Source organism: Sciurus vulgaris, assembly GCF_902686455.1.
Source record: "Sciurus vulgaris genome assembly, chromosome: 1".
In the NCBI taxonomy this organism is placed as follows: Eukaryota; Metazoa; Chordata; class Mammalia; order Rodentia; family Sciuridae; genus Sciurus; species Sciurus vulgaris.
In genome coordinates, this window is record NC_136461.1 from 12,120,737 (window position 1) to 12,137,265 (window position 16,529).

The window sequence follows — 16,529 nt, forward strand, 5'->3', positions numbered from 1 at the left end:
CAGTGGAGAGAAGCGGCCTCCTCGGGGCCTGCAGAGCGCTGGCACGGGTGGCGAGGAGGCCGAGCTGGAGGGCCGGGCGCTCTGGAAGCACTTGAGAGCTGCACCTCCCGAGCAAGTGCTTAATCATCCTATTAGAGGACAGTGGCCGGGCATTAGGAGCTCCTATAATTATTAATAGAGTATTAAACAACGAATTACCATGAACAATTAAAATTAATCACAGTTCTCCAAGTTAATTGAATTATTCCTCTGCTAGGACAAGTGGCTACGCAGACATAAAAACCGAGAGCCAGTACCACAAGGCCGCGGAATGGGTATCACCTTTGTGCAGGGCGCTCTTCCCTCGCCGGCCCGCGGGAGGCGCACGGTGGACAGCTGGGGCCTCGCCGGGCTCCGAGCCCGAGTCCCCAGCGTCCAGCAACCCACGGGTGGACCCGACGGCAGGCTGTGGATCCTGCGTGAGTCCTCATCCGTCAGGCTGCTCGGGGCTCGTCTCCCCCCATCTCCCTTCCTGGCCAAGCATGTCCTAGTCACTGGAGGCCCAGGGACAAATTGGCCGAAGTTCTGTCCCTGGTGTGTTCACGGTCAGGGAGCGAGACCGGCTCAGTGTCATGCGCTGGGGCCAGGAGGCTGGGGTCCGCTCACTAGCTGCATGACCTCGAGGTCTAAGCCTGACTTGTAAGATGGTACCCCCTCCCGGGCTGCGGAGAGAGTCCTTAATCAGACGGCATTGCGTCTGCGCCCAGGACGCCGTAAGTGTTCGTGGGTACCAGTTATGCAGTAGGCCATTTAATCGCTGTGACCTTCAAAAGCAAAGGAAGGATACCTCACCTGCCCTATTAAGGTCAGAAATGAGGTTGTTACGGGGCTGCAGACCCAGGCAGAGCTTGTGCAGGAGGAGATGTGGAGGGAGGAGCCCTGGGCCACGCCCCTGCCGTGCACGGCACCAGTCCTGTGCCAGAGAGTGGCTGGAAGGTCGTGCCCTGGGGACAGACATGGTCTTGTGTGGGCCCCATCCCTGGTGCCCCGGGACCCTTGGCATGGCTGCTAGCATGTGGCAGAAGGGCTGGCACGTCCCTCCCAGGCCCAGGCTGTGGAGCCTGCTTCCTCCACCCTCTTCCTGTTGCCGCGGGGACTCTGGGAGGGCGGCTGCCGCAGCAAGCAGATCCCCAGGGGTCCCAAGTGGCCAGAGACAGGCCTCCCCCCAGCCCACCGTGAGTGACCAGCTTAGAAGCGGGTCCTCCACCTGCCCAGCCCGGAGCTGGCCCAGGTCTGTGGGCAGGTGACGGCGACTGCCCAAGACCCTGATCCAGTACCACCAGGCAGCTGCTCCATCTTAACTCAGAACCCGGGGAGAAGGAACCACCTCTGGTTTTAAGCCTCTGGGGTGATTTGTCGCCAGCACCTCGTAACCGATGGGAGTAGGGAGGGCCAGTGAGGAGGATCTGGTGGGAACCTCTAGGTCGAAGACGAAGGTCAAGCTCGTGGGTTAAGGAGCTGACTTGGCGCAGAGGAGGATGTGCTGGGGGTGCGTGGAAGGGAGCCCATCCCTAAGCCCTCAGAGCCAGGGCCGGGCGCAGTGCCCAGAGTTCACCTGCGGGCAATTCATCTAGTCCTCCAGCAACCCCAGGTCGATACTGTTATCATGCTAGTTTTGAAGATCAGAAAATGGAGAGAGGCTGAAAACCGGCTGCATATCACCACTAACGGCCAGGGTGAGGCTGGCTTGGGAGCCCGGAGGCCTGACCTGCGTCTCTCAGGCCTGCAGGGGCCCGAGCTGAGGAGGCAGAACCAGGCCCTGGAGGAGGCCGGGCCAGCCAGGGGTGTCCACAAATCAGATCCGTACCTGACGGGACAGAGTGTGGGGCAGGGGAGGGCAAGCAGCAGCCACAGGCTCCTGACCACGGTCCTGCCTGGGGCCTGGAGTCGAAGGTGGTTCCAAGGACTTGAGCTGGGACCTCATGGTGGGAGGCAGGCCTGGGCCAGAGCGAGAGGCCTTGGGGACTGTGTCGGGTGTGAGGTCCTGAAGGGCATCGGGTAGTTCGAGGGAGGCGCTGGGCTGGAGCGCTGGGCTTCCTGTGCCCAGGCCTCTCCGGGCTCCGAGGCTGTCCAGGGACATCATGCCTGCCCCACACCTCTTTCAGCTCCAGCTCCCTGATGCCCAGCTTGTGCCTGGGCCCACGTGGAGCCCAGGGGATGGAAGGGGGGATGGAGGCCCAGCTCTGAGCTGGCGGCTGCCCCGGGCGGCAGGGGCCTGGAGCCCAGCAGTGGCCTATCCTGATGTGTGGCTCAGGAGCTGGCTGGGCCTTAATGGCCTTCCCAGAGTGTCAGCCGCCCGCTCCCTGCCCATCCCGGTGAGGCCAGGTCTGGCCTCCTGGAGTAGCACGTCTGCCACGTGCAGTGGCCGCAGGGGCAGGACCTGCTGGGCTTGAGGCTGTCGGCTCCATGGACCAGCTTCCGTGGACAGCTTGCCCCACACGCTCACAGGCCTGGAAGGCTCCGCCTTGTAAGGGGAGCAGGTCTCAGGGAGGGGCTGGGGGCACCTCTGAAGACCGGCAAGGCCAGGGCACCTGGGGAGCAGAGGTTCCCAGTGACGGGCAGGAGCGGGAGGAACTTTCTCCCAGTGGCCTTTGGCGAGGCCTGGAGGGCGCTGTGCCAGCAGCGGGCAGACGCCGATGCCACTGGACACCTGCAGTGCCCCGACTGCTGGCGAGACAACCCAGCTCCACGTCCATTGCTTCTGCCCCCACGTCCTGGAGACGCCATGAGGTTCCACGTGGACATGGCTGGCCCAGCTCCGCTCCCGGGATAGGACCGGACCTGACTGTGGCATGGGCCCAGCTCAGACTTGGGAAAGACAAATGCTCGGCCACCTCTCTTGTCCCTGTCCCCATGTGGCCTCTGCGTGGGCCGAGGGAGGCTGCGGGCCGTGTCCTGGGCCAGCTCCTCCGGGCCCAGCAACTCTGCATTGTTTTCAAATCCAGGGGCTGCGTGGAAATGGATAGGGACCTTTCAACCCGTCCTCTGGCGCCAAGGGTGCAACTTAGTTTTTCTATCGCTGACCCAATCTCTGTCCCCAGCTCCCCTGCTGCCCGAGGGCAGGAAACGTGGTCTCAGCCGATTCCAGGTAAACTCAGTCACCTCAGGGCTCAGCTCCGCCGGCTGGGACACTCCTCCTGCTCTTCGGGGCCCGTCCAAGTTCCAGGAGTGGCCTGCATCTGGGGGCAGCACCTGTCCATGGTGTCCAGCCTGGTCCTTCTGTGGGGTCATTCTTCCCCAAAGGTGGCACATTCCTCCTCCACTTCTTCCCCCTCCTCCCTCCCATCCCTCTCCCCCTCCTCCCTCCCTCTCCTTTGTCCCCCTCCTCCCTCCCCCTCCTGCCTCCCCCCTCCCTTCCATCCTCCTCCCTCCCCTCCCCCTCCTCCTCTTCCTCCTCCCTCCCATCCCCCTCCCCTCTCCTTTGTCCCCCTCCCCCCTCCCCCTCCTCCCTTCCATCCCCCTCTTCCCCTCCTCTTCCTCCTCCCTCCCATCCCTCTCCTCCCGCTCCTCCTCTCTCTCCTCCTTCCCCTCCTTGATGGAATCCAGCAAATCTCCATGCTCTTCCATGCAGAATCCCAGGATTTAACCCCAATTCCCGCGGGGCAACGGTCTGCTCAGGCTGTTTGCCAAGGGCTTTGGGCTTCTGCTGCGGGTTCAGACACTCAGGTGAGCTTGCAGGGCCGGCTCTGCGCTCTGCAGAGGAGCCCTGTGTACCCGAGAGCTCTGCTCTCCTCCCTCCCGCACCCCGGGGATCAGGGGGAGCCATGCTGAGTGCCCGGGAAGTGGGCATGGGAGCCAGGGACACCTGCCTTTTCCCAGGAGGGACCCCTTGAGCTCAGAGGGGGAGGACGGTGGTCGGGGTCATGGCAGCATGCAGCCAGGGCTGTGGCTGCCTCCTCTGTAGCCTTGCTCACCTCAGGGTATCCACAGTCTGCTGGGGACAGATGTCCCCAGCCTCTTCACTGGCCTCTTTGATGCGCGTCCATTCTGACTGCTTTGAGCCCTCTGCTCTCACGGCACCGCGACAGCCACGGGCTGGAACGTCGACGGTCGTGTCTGAGGACTGATTCCGGAGGTGGGACTGGGGTCAAGGTCATAAACACGGCACGTTTCCTGGGCACCAGAGGCAGCCTGTGAATCCAGATATGTCTCCTCCGAATCCCAAGAAAGACCAGGACGAGAGACGTCAGCGTGCGCCCTGGACACATCCTGGCCTCCAAGCCTCCTGTCCACTCAGTCCCGGGTGTCCAGCCCCTGGGACAGGGGTGCAAGCACCCCACCCTGGCAGATGCTGCAGCCAGAAGCAGCTGCACCTGGACGCGCTTCAGCTGCCCTCAGAGGACAGAGGGGTCCTCGTTCCCACGTCACGAGGGGACACCCCCAGGGTAGGCTGGTGGAGCTGCAGATCTGGGCTTTGAGGCACTCTCTGCAGGATGAAGGGGACTCTCACGCAATGGATGGATCTGGGGACAGGAAACCTCCCCCGGAGGCCCGTGGCCTGGTCCAGGGTGGAGGCCATGCTGCGGGGGAGGAGGACCAGCAGCGCCGTGCTGTCCCCTGCCCTCCCCTCTCGCCCATGTGGCGGGGCCTTTCCTCCCTGCTCGGCTGTCGGGGACAATGGCACCGTGAGTGAGCTGATGGATGTGTCCTTTGCCTGGAAAAAGGGGAGTCGCTGGAGGACAGGGAGGGGACAGTGCCAGGGCCACGTGCTGGGAAGAGAGGGGTCCAGCGGTGGCGCCCAGCTCTGCTTTCATGAGGGCAGAGGAAGGCGGAGCTGGCAGGGACCTCTGGGAAGAGAGCGAAGACTCCAGTCTGAGGGCGGAGGTGCCGTGTTGGCCTCTGGCCTGGAGAAGAGGCCCAGGATCCATTGAGGCAGCTCCCAGTGGCAGCTGCCTCCAGGGGTGACGTCGTGAGAAGGCAGCGTGGGTTGGCGGGAAGAGCGCAGGCTTGGTCGTCCCAGGGACTTGGTCAAAATTCCAGCCCCACCTCTGACAAGCTGTGTGACCTTGGCTCTGTTGCTTTGCCTCTCTGGGTCCATTTTCTCACTAGATGGCATTTACACCTGTATTCACCCCCGAGTCCCGTGCTTGGCTGTGACCACCCAACACACAGGAGTCACAGGACTCATCTTGCTTGGGGTAGGTTGGCACCTGGGGGGATTCCTGCCGGAGAGACCTGAAGCTGGACTTTGAGGTCTTGGCCTCCCTTCTGAGGTCCTCTGGGGTGGGGTCTCGGCTGCTGGACTCTTCTGGACCCCCGTGGGCCTTGTGGCTTCTCTTCGTACCTCTGCTTGGCAGGAGCGCGGCTCCCGGAGGACATGGTGAGGGAGTTAAAGGAGACGAAGACGCTTGCTCAGCAGCGGGGCGGGTGGTGACGGGCAGGCCCAGGTCTCCCGGCCCAGCCCGGAATGCTCTCTGTCGCTGTGGTCACCTGCTATGGAGAAGCTCATGCAGACCAGTTAGATGCTGGACCCAGGCCAGGCGGGCAGGAGCCAAGCGTCTGGACACTGCCCAGTCACCTGCTCGGCTGGCCTCCCTGGCCTTGACCTCCAGCCAGCCTGACCCCCCTGACTGGTCAGTCCCTCTTGCCCTACAGGGTCCCACGGTGGAGCCCATGAGCAGCGTTGATACTGGGACAGGCGGAGCTGGTAGAAACCAGCGGACAGTCAGAGGCCAGCATCCCGAGACCTGGTGCAGTGAAGACGGGTCTCAAGGAGATTAAGGTGAGCCGGGGGAGACGGTCACTCAGTATCCCCAAGTATCCGCCATCACTGAGCGATGGCTTGGCCGCGTATGCGGTGCTGATCACATGCGTCGTCCCGTCAAATCCTCCTACCCACCTCTCGAGTGGCTGCAATCGTTATCTCCACTTTGCAGGTAAGGAGACAAATGTTCAGAGAGGCTAAGCCACTTTCCCTGGGTCACACAGCCATTCTGTGACAAAGCCAGGGATTTGATTGTAAGTCTGTCTTCCAAGCAGGCCACTGGAGGGGAGAAGCCCAGGGCAGGCCGGGGTCAAATGCTCCCAAGAAAATGAGAACGATGACATTCACGCCCCACGGCTGAGACAGGGGAGCAGGCGTCCTTTCTTGGGGTGGGGCTCGTCTGCACCTCCACCCCTTCTGCAGACCAGATGGCCCTCTGCGGTGACATCTCGTCCAGCCTGCATGAGCAGCTCCCCAGCCTGGCTCCTTCTCTGTCTGCTCACAAACAGAAACGGGGACACCCAGTGACCACCTCCACCTCCATCCAGTGGTGGATCCCACGGAGTCCCTCCCCAGGGGCCTCCTTCTTGGACCTGCCTCCATTCTCCTCTGGGGATGGGCCTTGATTTCCTTCTTGAGTCTCCAGAGCTCTTGCCTTTGGCTTCAGACCCCTGCCCGCTCTGGACCCTCAGAGCGGGATCCCGCCCAGGTGGCACCCAGGGGCCCCGGGCAGCCTGTATTTGAACTCCATACTGACAGGGGCAGTGCGAGGAGGGGCGAGGCTCACACGGTACAGAGGCCGAGGCAGGCGGCCCACAGGCTGCTCCTTCCCATCTCTGCTCCCAGGACAGGCTGCTGGTAGGTCAATGGCCAGGGGGCAGCACGACACAGGGTGATTTCAAAGCCATTCTCTGGAATAACTGTCGTCACGTCCAAGAACAGAGAAGGTCAGACCGGCCAGTCGCAGGTGGACGCCAGCAAGTCTGGCCAAGAGGAGCTGCTGGTGTGCAGGGGCTGAGGCGGGCAGGGCAGGGACAGGGCAGGGACAGGGCAGGGGCAGGGCGGGAGTGGCAGATGGGGTCCACCTCCTGCTGGGATTGCCCAAGGGCTGAGCCCCAGGGGGAAATCTAGCATCACCCAGGAAGCCCTGGTTCTAGGGGCTTCTTGGACCTCGAGAGAGGGTCTCTCCTTATCCGGGGTCCCTGGCAGGGGCTCTGAGGGGACCCAGCTGGCCAGCCCTTCCCTCTGCCTCCCTCCCTCTGGCCGCTCCTCCCTCCTGCCTCCTCCTCTCCTGGTCTCCATCATGTGGTGCCCTCTGCACCCGCCACGGGCTCATCCGCGCAGCGCCCTGCATTCCCCAGGCCCTCTGTCCTCTCCTTCCGTTCTCCTGTCCACCCGGCCACCCAGGGCTCCTTCCCAGGCCCTCCCTGCTGTTCCCTGTGAGCCCTCCCCACCCCTGCCCCCCGCCCCGGCTCCTGGAGTCTGACCGTTGAGTCGTCCCCTCTCCCCGGGGCTTATTTTGGGATCTCTATTTCAAGTAACTGTCGGCAGTAGAAAACAGGTGTCTGCAGCCTGGGCGAGCCTGTTGGCTGGGCTGGCTTCCTCCTGTGGAAAGGGGTTCCAAGCACCTGCTCGGTGGTTGAAGGGTTAAGTGAGATGGTCTAGATAGTGCCCAGCAGCACACGGCTGGCCAGCCCGGCCCCCGTGGAAAGGAAGCAGCTGGATCACAGACCTGGGCTCTCAGGGTAGCTGGCGGGCTGGGCCTCTGTGTCCTGCCTCCCGGGCTCTGCCCTCCACCCCGGCTCTGCCCTCCAGAGGTATCGAAAGCGGACACAAAGGGAGGGCAGGGCGGGCAGCAGGACGCGGTTAAATCAACTCGGTCCCAGCAGAGGGCTCAGAAGAAGCTGCGGGCGTCATGCCAACTGCTCATTAGCGAGGAGACCTGCTCTGACTGGCGCTGCACTGGCTGCAGGGCTGGGGATGTTTCCGGAGGGAGCCGCTGTCCGTGGGAAGCTCTTCAGCAGACCCTGTGGTCATGGGGGCCACCAGACCCCTGAGGGAAGGTGCGCTGGCTCCCAAGCCCTGCAGGGACGCATCCGCAGAGGGGCCCAAGAGGCCAAGGCTGGTGCTCTCTTCTGAGGAGCAGTGTCCCTCCCTAGTGATGATGGCCCCTCGCAGGTCCCCCAGGCCCCGGGGAGCATCTTGGAACCAGGCTTTGTGTGTGTGACCGTGGCCTCTGCGGTCAGTCAGCTGGAACGTGCTGCTCTAGAGTCACACTGACAGCACCTGCCGCTTGCCGTGGTGTAAACACCCCGCTGACTCTGATTTCGAGCCTGGCGTGACGTCGCTCAACATGGTCCAGGAAGAGATCTCGGGAAGAGTCCCCTTCCTCCAGGAGTACGCTTACCCCACAGCCTCATCAAGAGCTTACCCAGGAGGGAGCCAGGGGAAGAGCACTGGGCAACGATGGGTTTTATGTATTCATTGTCTTTGTTCGAGTGCAATTTATTTAACAGCAAGTTTATATAATTTGATTTTTATTAATGGTTGTGTTCAGTCATTAGCTCAGAATATTTCTGAGAATTTAACCACTGGTTCTCCCCAGCCAGCTCCAGAACGCCACTTTTCTTACTTGAAATGAACTTGTTTTCCCCCCACGCCTTCCACTTTGGGGTGTGGCCAGAGCATCATGCAGAAGTGGGAGCTGGAGAGATGGAGAAAACCATCCTGACCTTGAACTTTGACTGGGGCGCTCTCCAGCGTGGGTAACCTGCAGGGCCGATCTGGTGCACGTGCCCTAAAGAGCACGTGGCTTTCTCTGCATCATTCGTGGGAGAAGTGGGCGGGGCCCTGGAACATTCGACTTGGGTTCGAATTCAAGCTTTCCCATTTGGTAGAGGTGTGACCTTGAGCAAGTGGTGCTCTCACCCTTTTGAGTAAATTGAATAAAAGGCTCTTGTGAGAGATGCTGCGCGGGATAGAGCGGGAGGCGGCACCCTCAGGCTGCGGCTGGACCCCTGAGCGACCACGCATCGCCCGCCCATTCCGCCGCTCTCCGAGTCCTGGGGCGCAGGAACCCCACTGGGGGCTCGGAGCTCTTGGTGGAATCGAGTGGAGTGGGTTTGCGCAGTGTGCCTCGGAGGGGACGCTCTCAGCCAGAGGGCGGCCTCCTGCTCTGCTGCCCGGCCTCCACCAGATCAGACCCGGGCTCCTGCAGGGCCGAGGGCCAACCCGCCTCGCTCCAGGGCTCCCCGCGGTGCCTGGTTCAGGAGGTCGGTGCGCTGTGGAGGGGCCCAGCTGCGGCCGGCCCCGCTCCTGCTGACTGTGCACCGAACCAGATCCGGGCCCTGCCTGTACCTCTGAGGAGGCCAGAGACATCCGCTCACAGCTTAGGCTGGGAGGGTCACCGGGAGACGGTGGGTGTGGGTTATCTGGCTGCGGAACGGCCGCCCCCAGGTGGCGACTCAAACCACAAACGCACCCTGCTTCCTACGGGTTCTGAGGTGGCAGGTCCCCGAGCCGCCCAGCTGGGCGATCCCGCCTCAGTCTCTCCTGAGGCCTGTCAGTCCACCAGCAGGCTCACCAGCCCGGAGTCTGCACACTGCCGGTTCCCCGAGGCCTCACGTCCTCCGGGTGAGGAGGCTTCACTGTGTCACACCGTGGGCCTCTCCACAGGGCCACTGTGACGTAACAAGTGGTCGGGAGAGCGAGAGGGCTACCACGATGCAGCCACGCTATCTTTTTCTCCCACATGGTTTTAACAAATGCAAAGGGTCGCACAACCGTCACTACAATCCAACTTGAGAATATTTCCATCATCCCCCCAAATTTCCTTGCATGTAGTCACAGTTAACCCCAGGCCCACTGTCAGCCCAAGGTGACCACATTCTGCTTTCTATCCACGTAAGCATCTGTCACTTCGTGCAAATGGAAACAGACTGTGTAGGGTTTTCCATCGGGGCTCTTTCACTTAGCAAGGAGCATTTGAGGTTGATCCATGTGGTTGCATGGATCAAGGGTCCATTCCTTTTCATTGCTGAGTAGTATTCCACTGCATGGACATACCACATCTTGTTCACCTGATTGTTTGTTGATGGACATTTGAATTTGTTCCCAGTTTTTTCCTATGAAGAATAATGTAGCTATGAGCTTTCACATACAAGTCTCCATGTGGGTTTACATTTTCGTTTCTTCTGGATGAATTCCTTGGAGTGGGCTTGCTGGGGCTTCATTTCAAAAAAAATTGTTCTAACAAGAAACTGCCAAACTGTTTTCCAAGGGGGCTGTACCATTTTAAATTCCCATCAGAATGCCAAAGGGTTCCAGTCCCTCTGCCTCTCCAGCCCTGGGTAACACTGTCTTTTTGATGAAAGCCACATCAGGTTGGCATTTCCCTAGTGATTTCATGTGCCAGGTATGTGTTCACGGGCTTGCTAGGCCTTCGTAGAAGATGTGTCTATTCCAATCTGCCTATTGGGTTCTTGGTCTTAGCCAATCATATAAGCTTTTAAAAATATATGTATATATATATATATATCATATATATATATGATATATATGTAAATATATGTGTGTGTGTGTGTGTGTATATATATAGTCTGGCTACAAGCCTGTTATCAGATATATATCAGTCTGTGGCTTTTCTCTGCAGCCTTTTAGTGGTATCTCCCAAAGTGTGAGGGTTTTTAATTTTGATAAAATCCAATTTATCAGTTTTTCTTTCTATCAGTTGTGCTGTTACTGTCATGTATAAGAACTCTTGGTCCCATCCAAGGTTATGAAGATTTTTTTCCCCTATATTTTCTCTTAAAAGATTTATAGCTTTAGTTTAGCTTTTTGGGCAATGATCCAGTTAGAGTTCATTTTTGTGCATGATGTAAGGTAAAAGTCTAAATTGGGTTGCATTTTTTTTTAACATGTGAATATCTGAATTCCCTAACACCCGTGGATTAAAGGGACTGTTGTTTTTCCAGTGAAAAATCCTCTTTTTTGGGGGGACACAGGAGACTGCATCCAGAGGTGCTTTACCACTAAGTCACAGCACCCCCACCATCAGCCCTTTTTATTTTCAGACAGGGCCCCACTAAGTTGTTTAGGGTCCTGCTAAATTGTCGAGGCTGGCCTCCAACTTGCCATCCTCCTGCCTCAGCCTCCCAAGCTTCTGGGAGTACATCCATGTGCCAAAGCACATGGCTTCCAGAGGACGTCTAAAGACCTCAGTTGGACATAAAGCTGGGCCTATAATCTCGGTGATTTGGGAAGCCGAGGCAGGAGAATCTCAAGTTGGAGGCCAGCCTCAACCACTCAGGAAGACCCCCACGGACCGTAGATGTAAGGGTTTACTTCTGGCCTCTCCCTTCTGTCCTCCTGACCTGTTCCTCCCCTCCTGGTAATGTCACGCTGCCTTGGTGACCACTCCCGTTCAGGAGTCTTGGCGCCAGGCAGTCTAAGTCCTTCAGTGTGCTTTCTGGCTTGTTCTGGCTTCTCTGCCTCCTTTGATTTCCATAGAGATACTGGGATCTCTTTGTCGGTTTCCAGAAGAGCCTATGGATCCGGGTAGGGATGGCCATAGAGGCTCACAAGGTCTCTTGTTCCTCTGGCTGCACCTCAAGTCTGGACTTACAGTATCCACATGTCTTCTCGGTCACACGAACCTGGCACGATGGGCGGGAACCACACAGGTGTGGCTGTTGGGGGGTTGCTGGATGGCACCGGTGGGTGTGCACGTTCACTGGGGACAGCAGAGGCCTGGCCCTCGGGACTGTGCCACTGACCCTCCAGCCCGCCAGCCCCCTGGAGGCATCCCCTCCCTGGGATGACAGGAGCCAGTGAGTGAGGTCAAGCTTGGTGGCAGGGCGGGGCTTCCTGTCCGGGGGATGATAGGACACGGGGTGTCACCCAGCCTAGATTTCCACGGGGCCTGGGACACCAGGTCCACACTTGCCACAGCCCCATGAGCCAAATTAGTCTCTGTTCCAAGACCTGACAGTCAAATACGGTCACTGGGCTGGGCTGGGAACCCAGAGCAGCCCGATTCCAGACACGAGGGATGGTCCACCAGGCTTTCCTGGACCTTCTGTACGGCAGAGGATTCATGAAAGTGGACTTGAACTTGAATCTGCAGAAGGATTCTTTAACTTGTGGAATGTCTTCCTCTTGAGCAAGGGAGTGAGCTCCCCACTTACGGAGGTGTTCAAGCAGAAGCCCAGGTGACATCTTCCAGGGATGCTGCAGGGTTTCCAGGAGGCCAAGACTGGAGGCTGAACCAGCTCATCTCAGGGACCCCTCCCGGCACTGAGCACTGGAGTCAGACGGTCAGGTTCAGGGCCACCTCGTCAGTTCAAGCTGGGGCCACAGTTTGAAGGTCTTTGGCTCCTGGATTTGATAAACATGAACTGTCACTTCGAGAAGGTTCCCAGTGGTCAAGTCGTCCAACCTCCTCATTTTACAGAGGTGAGGCTAACTGAGGGCCACCAAGGAGACTGTATGCTTAGTGACCAACTGGACTTGGACTTGGTCTCCAGGGTGGCCGAGGGTCTGCCTCTCTCTCTGTGCTCCCAGCTCTCTGGGGGCTGGGCGTCTGCCGTGGGCCTCCCTCTTCCTCCCACCACCCTGCCCTGTCCGTCTCCTTCCTCCGGGGCCCAGACAGGCCGGAGAGGGGAGCCTGGCTCGCAAGCCTCCCACAGGTCTGCGTCTCCTGCACAGGTGGGAAGACGGAGGCCCCACCTCTGCGTCCGGTTCTCCCGCACCTTAGGAGACTAGGCAGATCCCGAGTTTCCAGAGGCTAGAAAAGTACCACTTTGGTTCTCTGTGCCCGCTCGCCAGCTTCATTTCTGCACCATCGGCAAGTCACATGGTGACCATGGGCCACCTGTGTGTCCCCAGGGCCCCACCTGGTGTGCAATGGCGTTTCAGTTGGCAGCTTGATCCTTACCAGGAAGATCACCACTCCTGCTTCTCAGAAAAAGGAAACTGAGGCTAGAGAGGTGGAGGACCGGGTGGGACCACGTGAAGTTGTCATTTTGGCATCAGGGCTGGGGACATGGCAAAGCGTAGGGCGCTGGCCCGGCGTGTGCAAGGCCCGGGCTCGACCCCAGCACCACAAAACCACACCAGAGGACGGCTGCGCATCGGCTGCTTCACACGGCTCAGCTTAGTGACTCGCCGGGGTCCTGTGACTTCGTCTTTGTCTGAGGACAGCAAACCCATCCGCCATGCTTTAGCTTAACCTGCCCAGGGGCGGGGCCCCTTCAGGCGGCCCTGCAGCTTCTGCTTGGCGGGGAGCGTGAAGACGGACCGCCACCCCACCTGGCCCACCTGGCCCACCTGGCCCACAACGGACTGGGCTCAGGCAGCTGTGTCTGTGGGCTCCTGGGTGTCATGGAGCAGCAGGCCTGGCTTCAACCTGCCCGCACCAGCCGCATTAGCTGTCCCCTGCTGTGGAGCACAGGACCCCCAAACTTACAGGCCTGGGGCAACAAACACGGATTATCTCAGAGCTTTTGTGGGTGGGACATTGAGGAGACTCTCGGTAGGCAGATGTGGCTCAGGGCCTCGTGAACTTCCATCGAGACATTGGACAGGGCTGCACCATCCCAGGGCAAGACTGGGGCTGAGGGAAGGTTCCAAGAAGGTCGTTCCCGGGCTCCTGGCAGGAGCACCCGACTCTTCTGGATGTCCTCCTAGGCTGGCTGGAGTTACATCACAGCAGGGTAAATGATGAGAGAGAGAGAGAGAGAGAGAGAGAGAGAGAGAGAGAGAGAGAGAGAGAGAGAGAAGGGGGAGGGGGAGAGAGAGAAGGGGGAGGGGGAGAGAGAGGGAAGGGGGAGGGGAGGGAGGGAGGGAGAGAGAGGGAGAGGGAGAGAGAGAAGGGGGAGGAGGAGGGAGGGAAGGAGGGAGAGAGGGAGGGAGGGGGAGGGGGAGGGAGAGAGGGAAGGTGCCGCGATGTCCTGAGCATCTTCTCCACCACGTCCCACACAGCCGAGAGTCACATGGCCGTGCTGTGATCCACCATGGGCCACCCCGTGGCAGGGTCTCCTAAGACGACAGCACGGGAGGTCGCACTGTCTCACTTGCGTGACAGCACTCTGCGATGTTCCCCCGAGGATAAGAAGGGCCCGGTGGCCGCTTCTCAGAGTCCCCGCTGCTGAGTGCATGGTCGCCAGAGGCAAGTGGGGAGGGCAGCTCCCACGGCAGGGCCAGCAGGGCCCACAGGGGCAGGGGCCAGGGCCCCCGGGCTAGCATCTGAAGCCAGCCTCTCCGGCCTGGTTGGCTGCCCTCGAGGCCCAGGCGTGGGCACTTGTTGGCACGTCTCTGCCTGGACCTGGTCCCTCAGCCGAGCTCCTTGATGTTCTTGGGCGACTCTTCCTTCATGGACGAGAAGAAGGTCTCTGAGTCCCAATGCTGCGCTGTGTGGGGGACAGAGGACCTGAGGGCATGGACGGAGGTGGGCCGCCTGTGGTCCCCCAGCAGCCCAGGTCTCCGCTGCTGACTCGTAGGAACTGGTTCCACAGGGCGTGGCCGTGGCGAGGGCAGCTGTGTGGTGTCATTGGATGGCCCTGGACGTCGGGAATCGGAGCTGGGATTCAGCCTGACGCACACACATGGGCTGCAGGAACCTACTGGTCTGGGCCCTGGGGCGCCAATAACAGAACTCCAGCCCAAACCTGCTTGAGCAGAACCGGAATTTTAACAATTTATGCAAATGGAACAGGAGGGGGGGTGGACCAGGCTGAGCCTCCATCAGTGCAGACTTGTCGTGGAGAAGCAGCTGCCTGGCCAGGAACTCTGTTTCCCAGGGCCTCCTGCCTCGGATGGCCGTATGGCCACTCCTCACTGACAGAATAGGGTGGAAACGGTCCGTGCCACTTCCAGACCAAGGAGCTGACAGGGCAGAGGTGCCGCCTCCCAACTGCCCCAGGGCGGGTGCAGAGAACCTGGCACATAGACAGGCTTCCACATCCCAGATCCCCAGGAAGACCCAGGTCAGACTGTCATGCGGGCAAGAAATGCATTTCGATGGGGACAAGCCACGGAGGTTCAGGGCTCGCTTGTTACGGCAACTTGCAGTTCTTAACTAACCGGGGACCTCAGGACCTCCTTTCTGCAGCCGTCCACTCCGGCTCACTTTTCGTCTCCACGGGAGGACAGCGTGGCTGCCAGCCACCCAGACCAAGGAGAGGTCCCCACGTTCAGGCCCAGCAGAAAAGACCACGTCCTGCCCCTTTCATGGTTGGAACAGAGTCCCAGACCTTGTCGCTCATTGCTTACCAATTCTAGAAGGACCCACTCCACCTGGGAGCCTGGAGCTTGGACTGGTCAGCTCGACCTTGTCCAGTTCTGTCTCTCCTAGTCCATGAGGCTGCTGAACACGTGGGCCCTGTGGAAGGCCTACCGGGATGGGACGGCCCTGGACTGTTGCCCAGGCTGAAGTTGGTGCCTTGATGAAGCCCAGGTCTCCTTCCCACTGGGACTCAGCGGGGCAGCTCCTGGGGCTCCTGCTGACTCTCGGCCGAGCGTCCCCGTGTCCTCCCTGCTTTGTTCTCCCTCACATCCACACGGGACGTCTTCTGGAAGGACATCAATCTCTGGCCCCAGGCGCAGGGTTTTGAACATGACGGGCTCCAGCTCACCGGCTGCCAGCACTGGCCGGAGCTGCCACCCTACCCGGCCCTTTGATCGGACTCAGCTGATCAGAGCTCGGCTGTCCCTCGGAGGCAGTGGGTCTCCGACCTCGAGGCAGCGTTTTCATGTCCTCGCCACGTCCCCGGTCCAGCCTCGCCTGATGGGAGCTCGCGGCGTGAAGCCCCTGGCATGGCAGATAATGAGGCAGAGGCTCTTTCGCTGGCCTCCTCTCAGAGGCCCCCGGAGGCCTGCGCCCTCCGGACTCTGGCAGCGAGCAATGGTCTGTCCTCTAAGTGAACGATCTTCTGCTTCCCTGTCTCCAGTAAAGACCTGCCACATAAGAGCACGTTTTCCCCTTCTCCTGTGTCCCCGCAGGTCCTTGGGTAGAACTGGAGGCAGCGGCCAGGAAATGAGACAGAGTTGAGGGGACGTCTATTTAACACAGACCAACCGGCAGGCGCCCCGCGGCGGATGTTTGTGCCCGCCTCTCATTTTGTTCTCACCAGCGGGCCTGTGAATTGGATCTCCGGACACTTATTTTTACACATAAAGAAACTGACACTTAAGACAGACAGTGTCCCAGGCCCAAGGTCACATTTAGAGGAAGAGAAAGGAAGAAAAACATGAAGGTGGATCTCTCGCGTGTGGTAGGACACCCACAGCCTATGCTCAGGCGGCTTCGCTGTACTGCATCAGGTACCAGACCCTTAAGGGGCACTTCGCCTGCACTATTATGCCTGACACCATTTTAAGAGCTTTGCACGTTATCTACTTTCATGCCCAACCAGCTCTATGACATAGTGCTATTATTTTTCCTGCTTTACAGATGAGGAAACTGAGGGTCAGAGAGTCTAAATGATTCGCCCAAGCATTGTAGCTAGGACTCTGGCCCGAGTTCCTGCTCTTAGTGTCTGCGCTCTGCTGTCTGTTTTAATAGATAGCGATGGCGCTGGGTGGCCTTACATCTCCTGAGCAAGCGTGGCCAGGCCGGCTCAGGGTGGCCTAGTCAAGCACATCCGTCTTCCCCTGGACTCTGATTTAGGGAGTGAAGTCAGCTCCCACGAGGGCGGCCCTGACCAGGTCCCAAGCCTAGGGGGAGCTGCTCCGGGCCCTGCTGCCCAGCAGTGTCCATGGGGTCCGGGCTCCCACCCCAGCTGGTGAA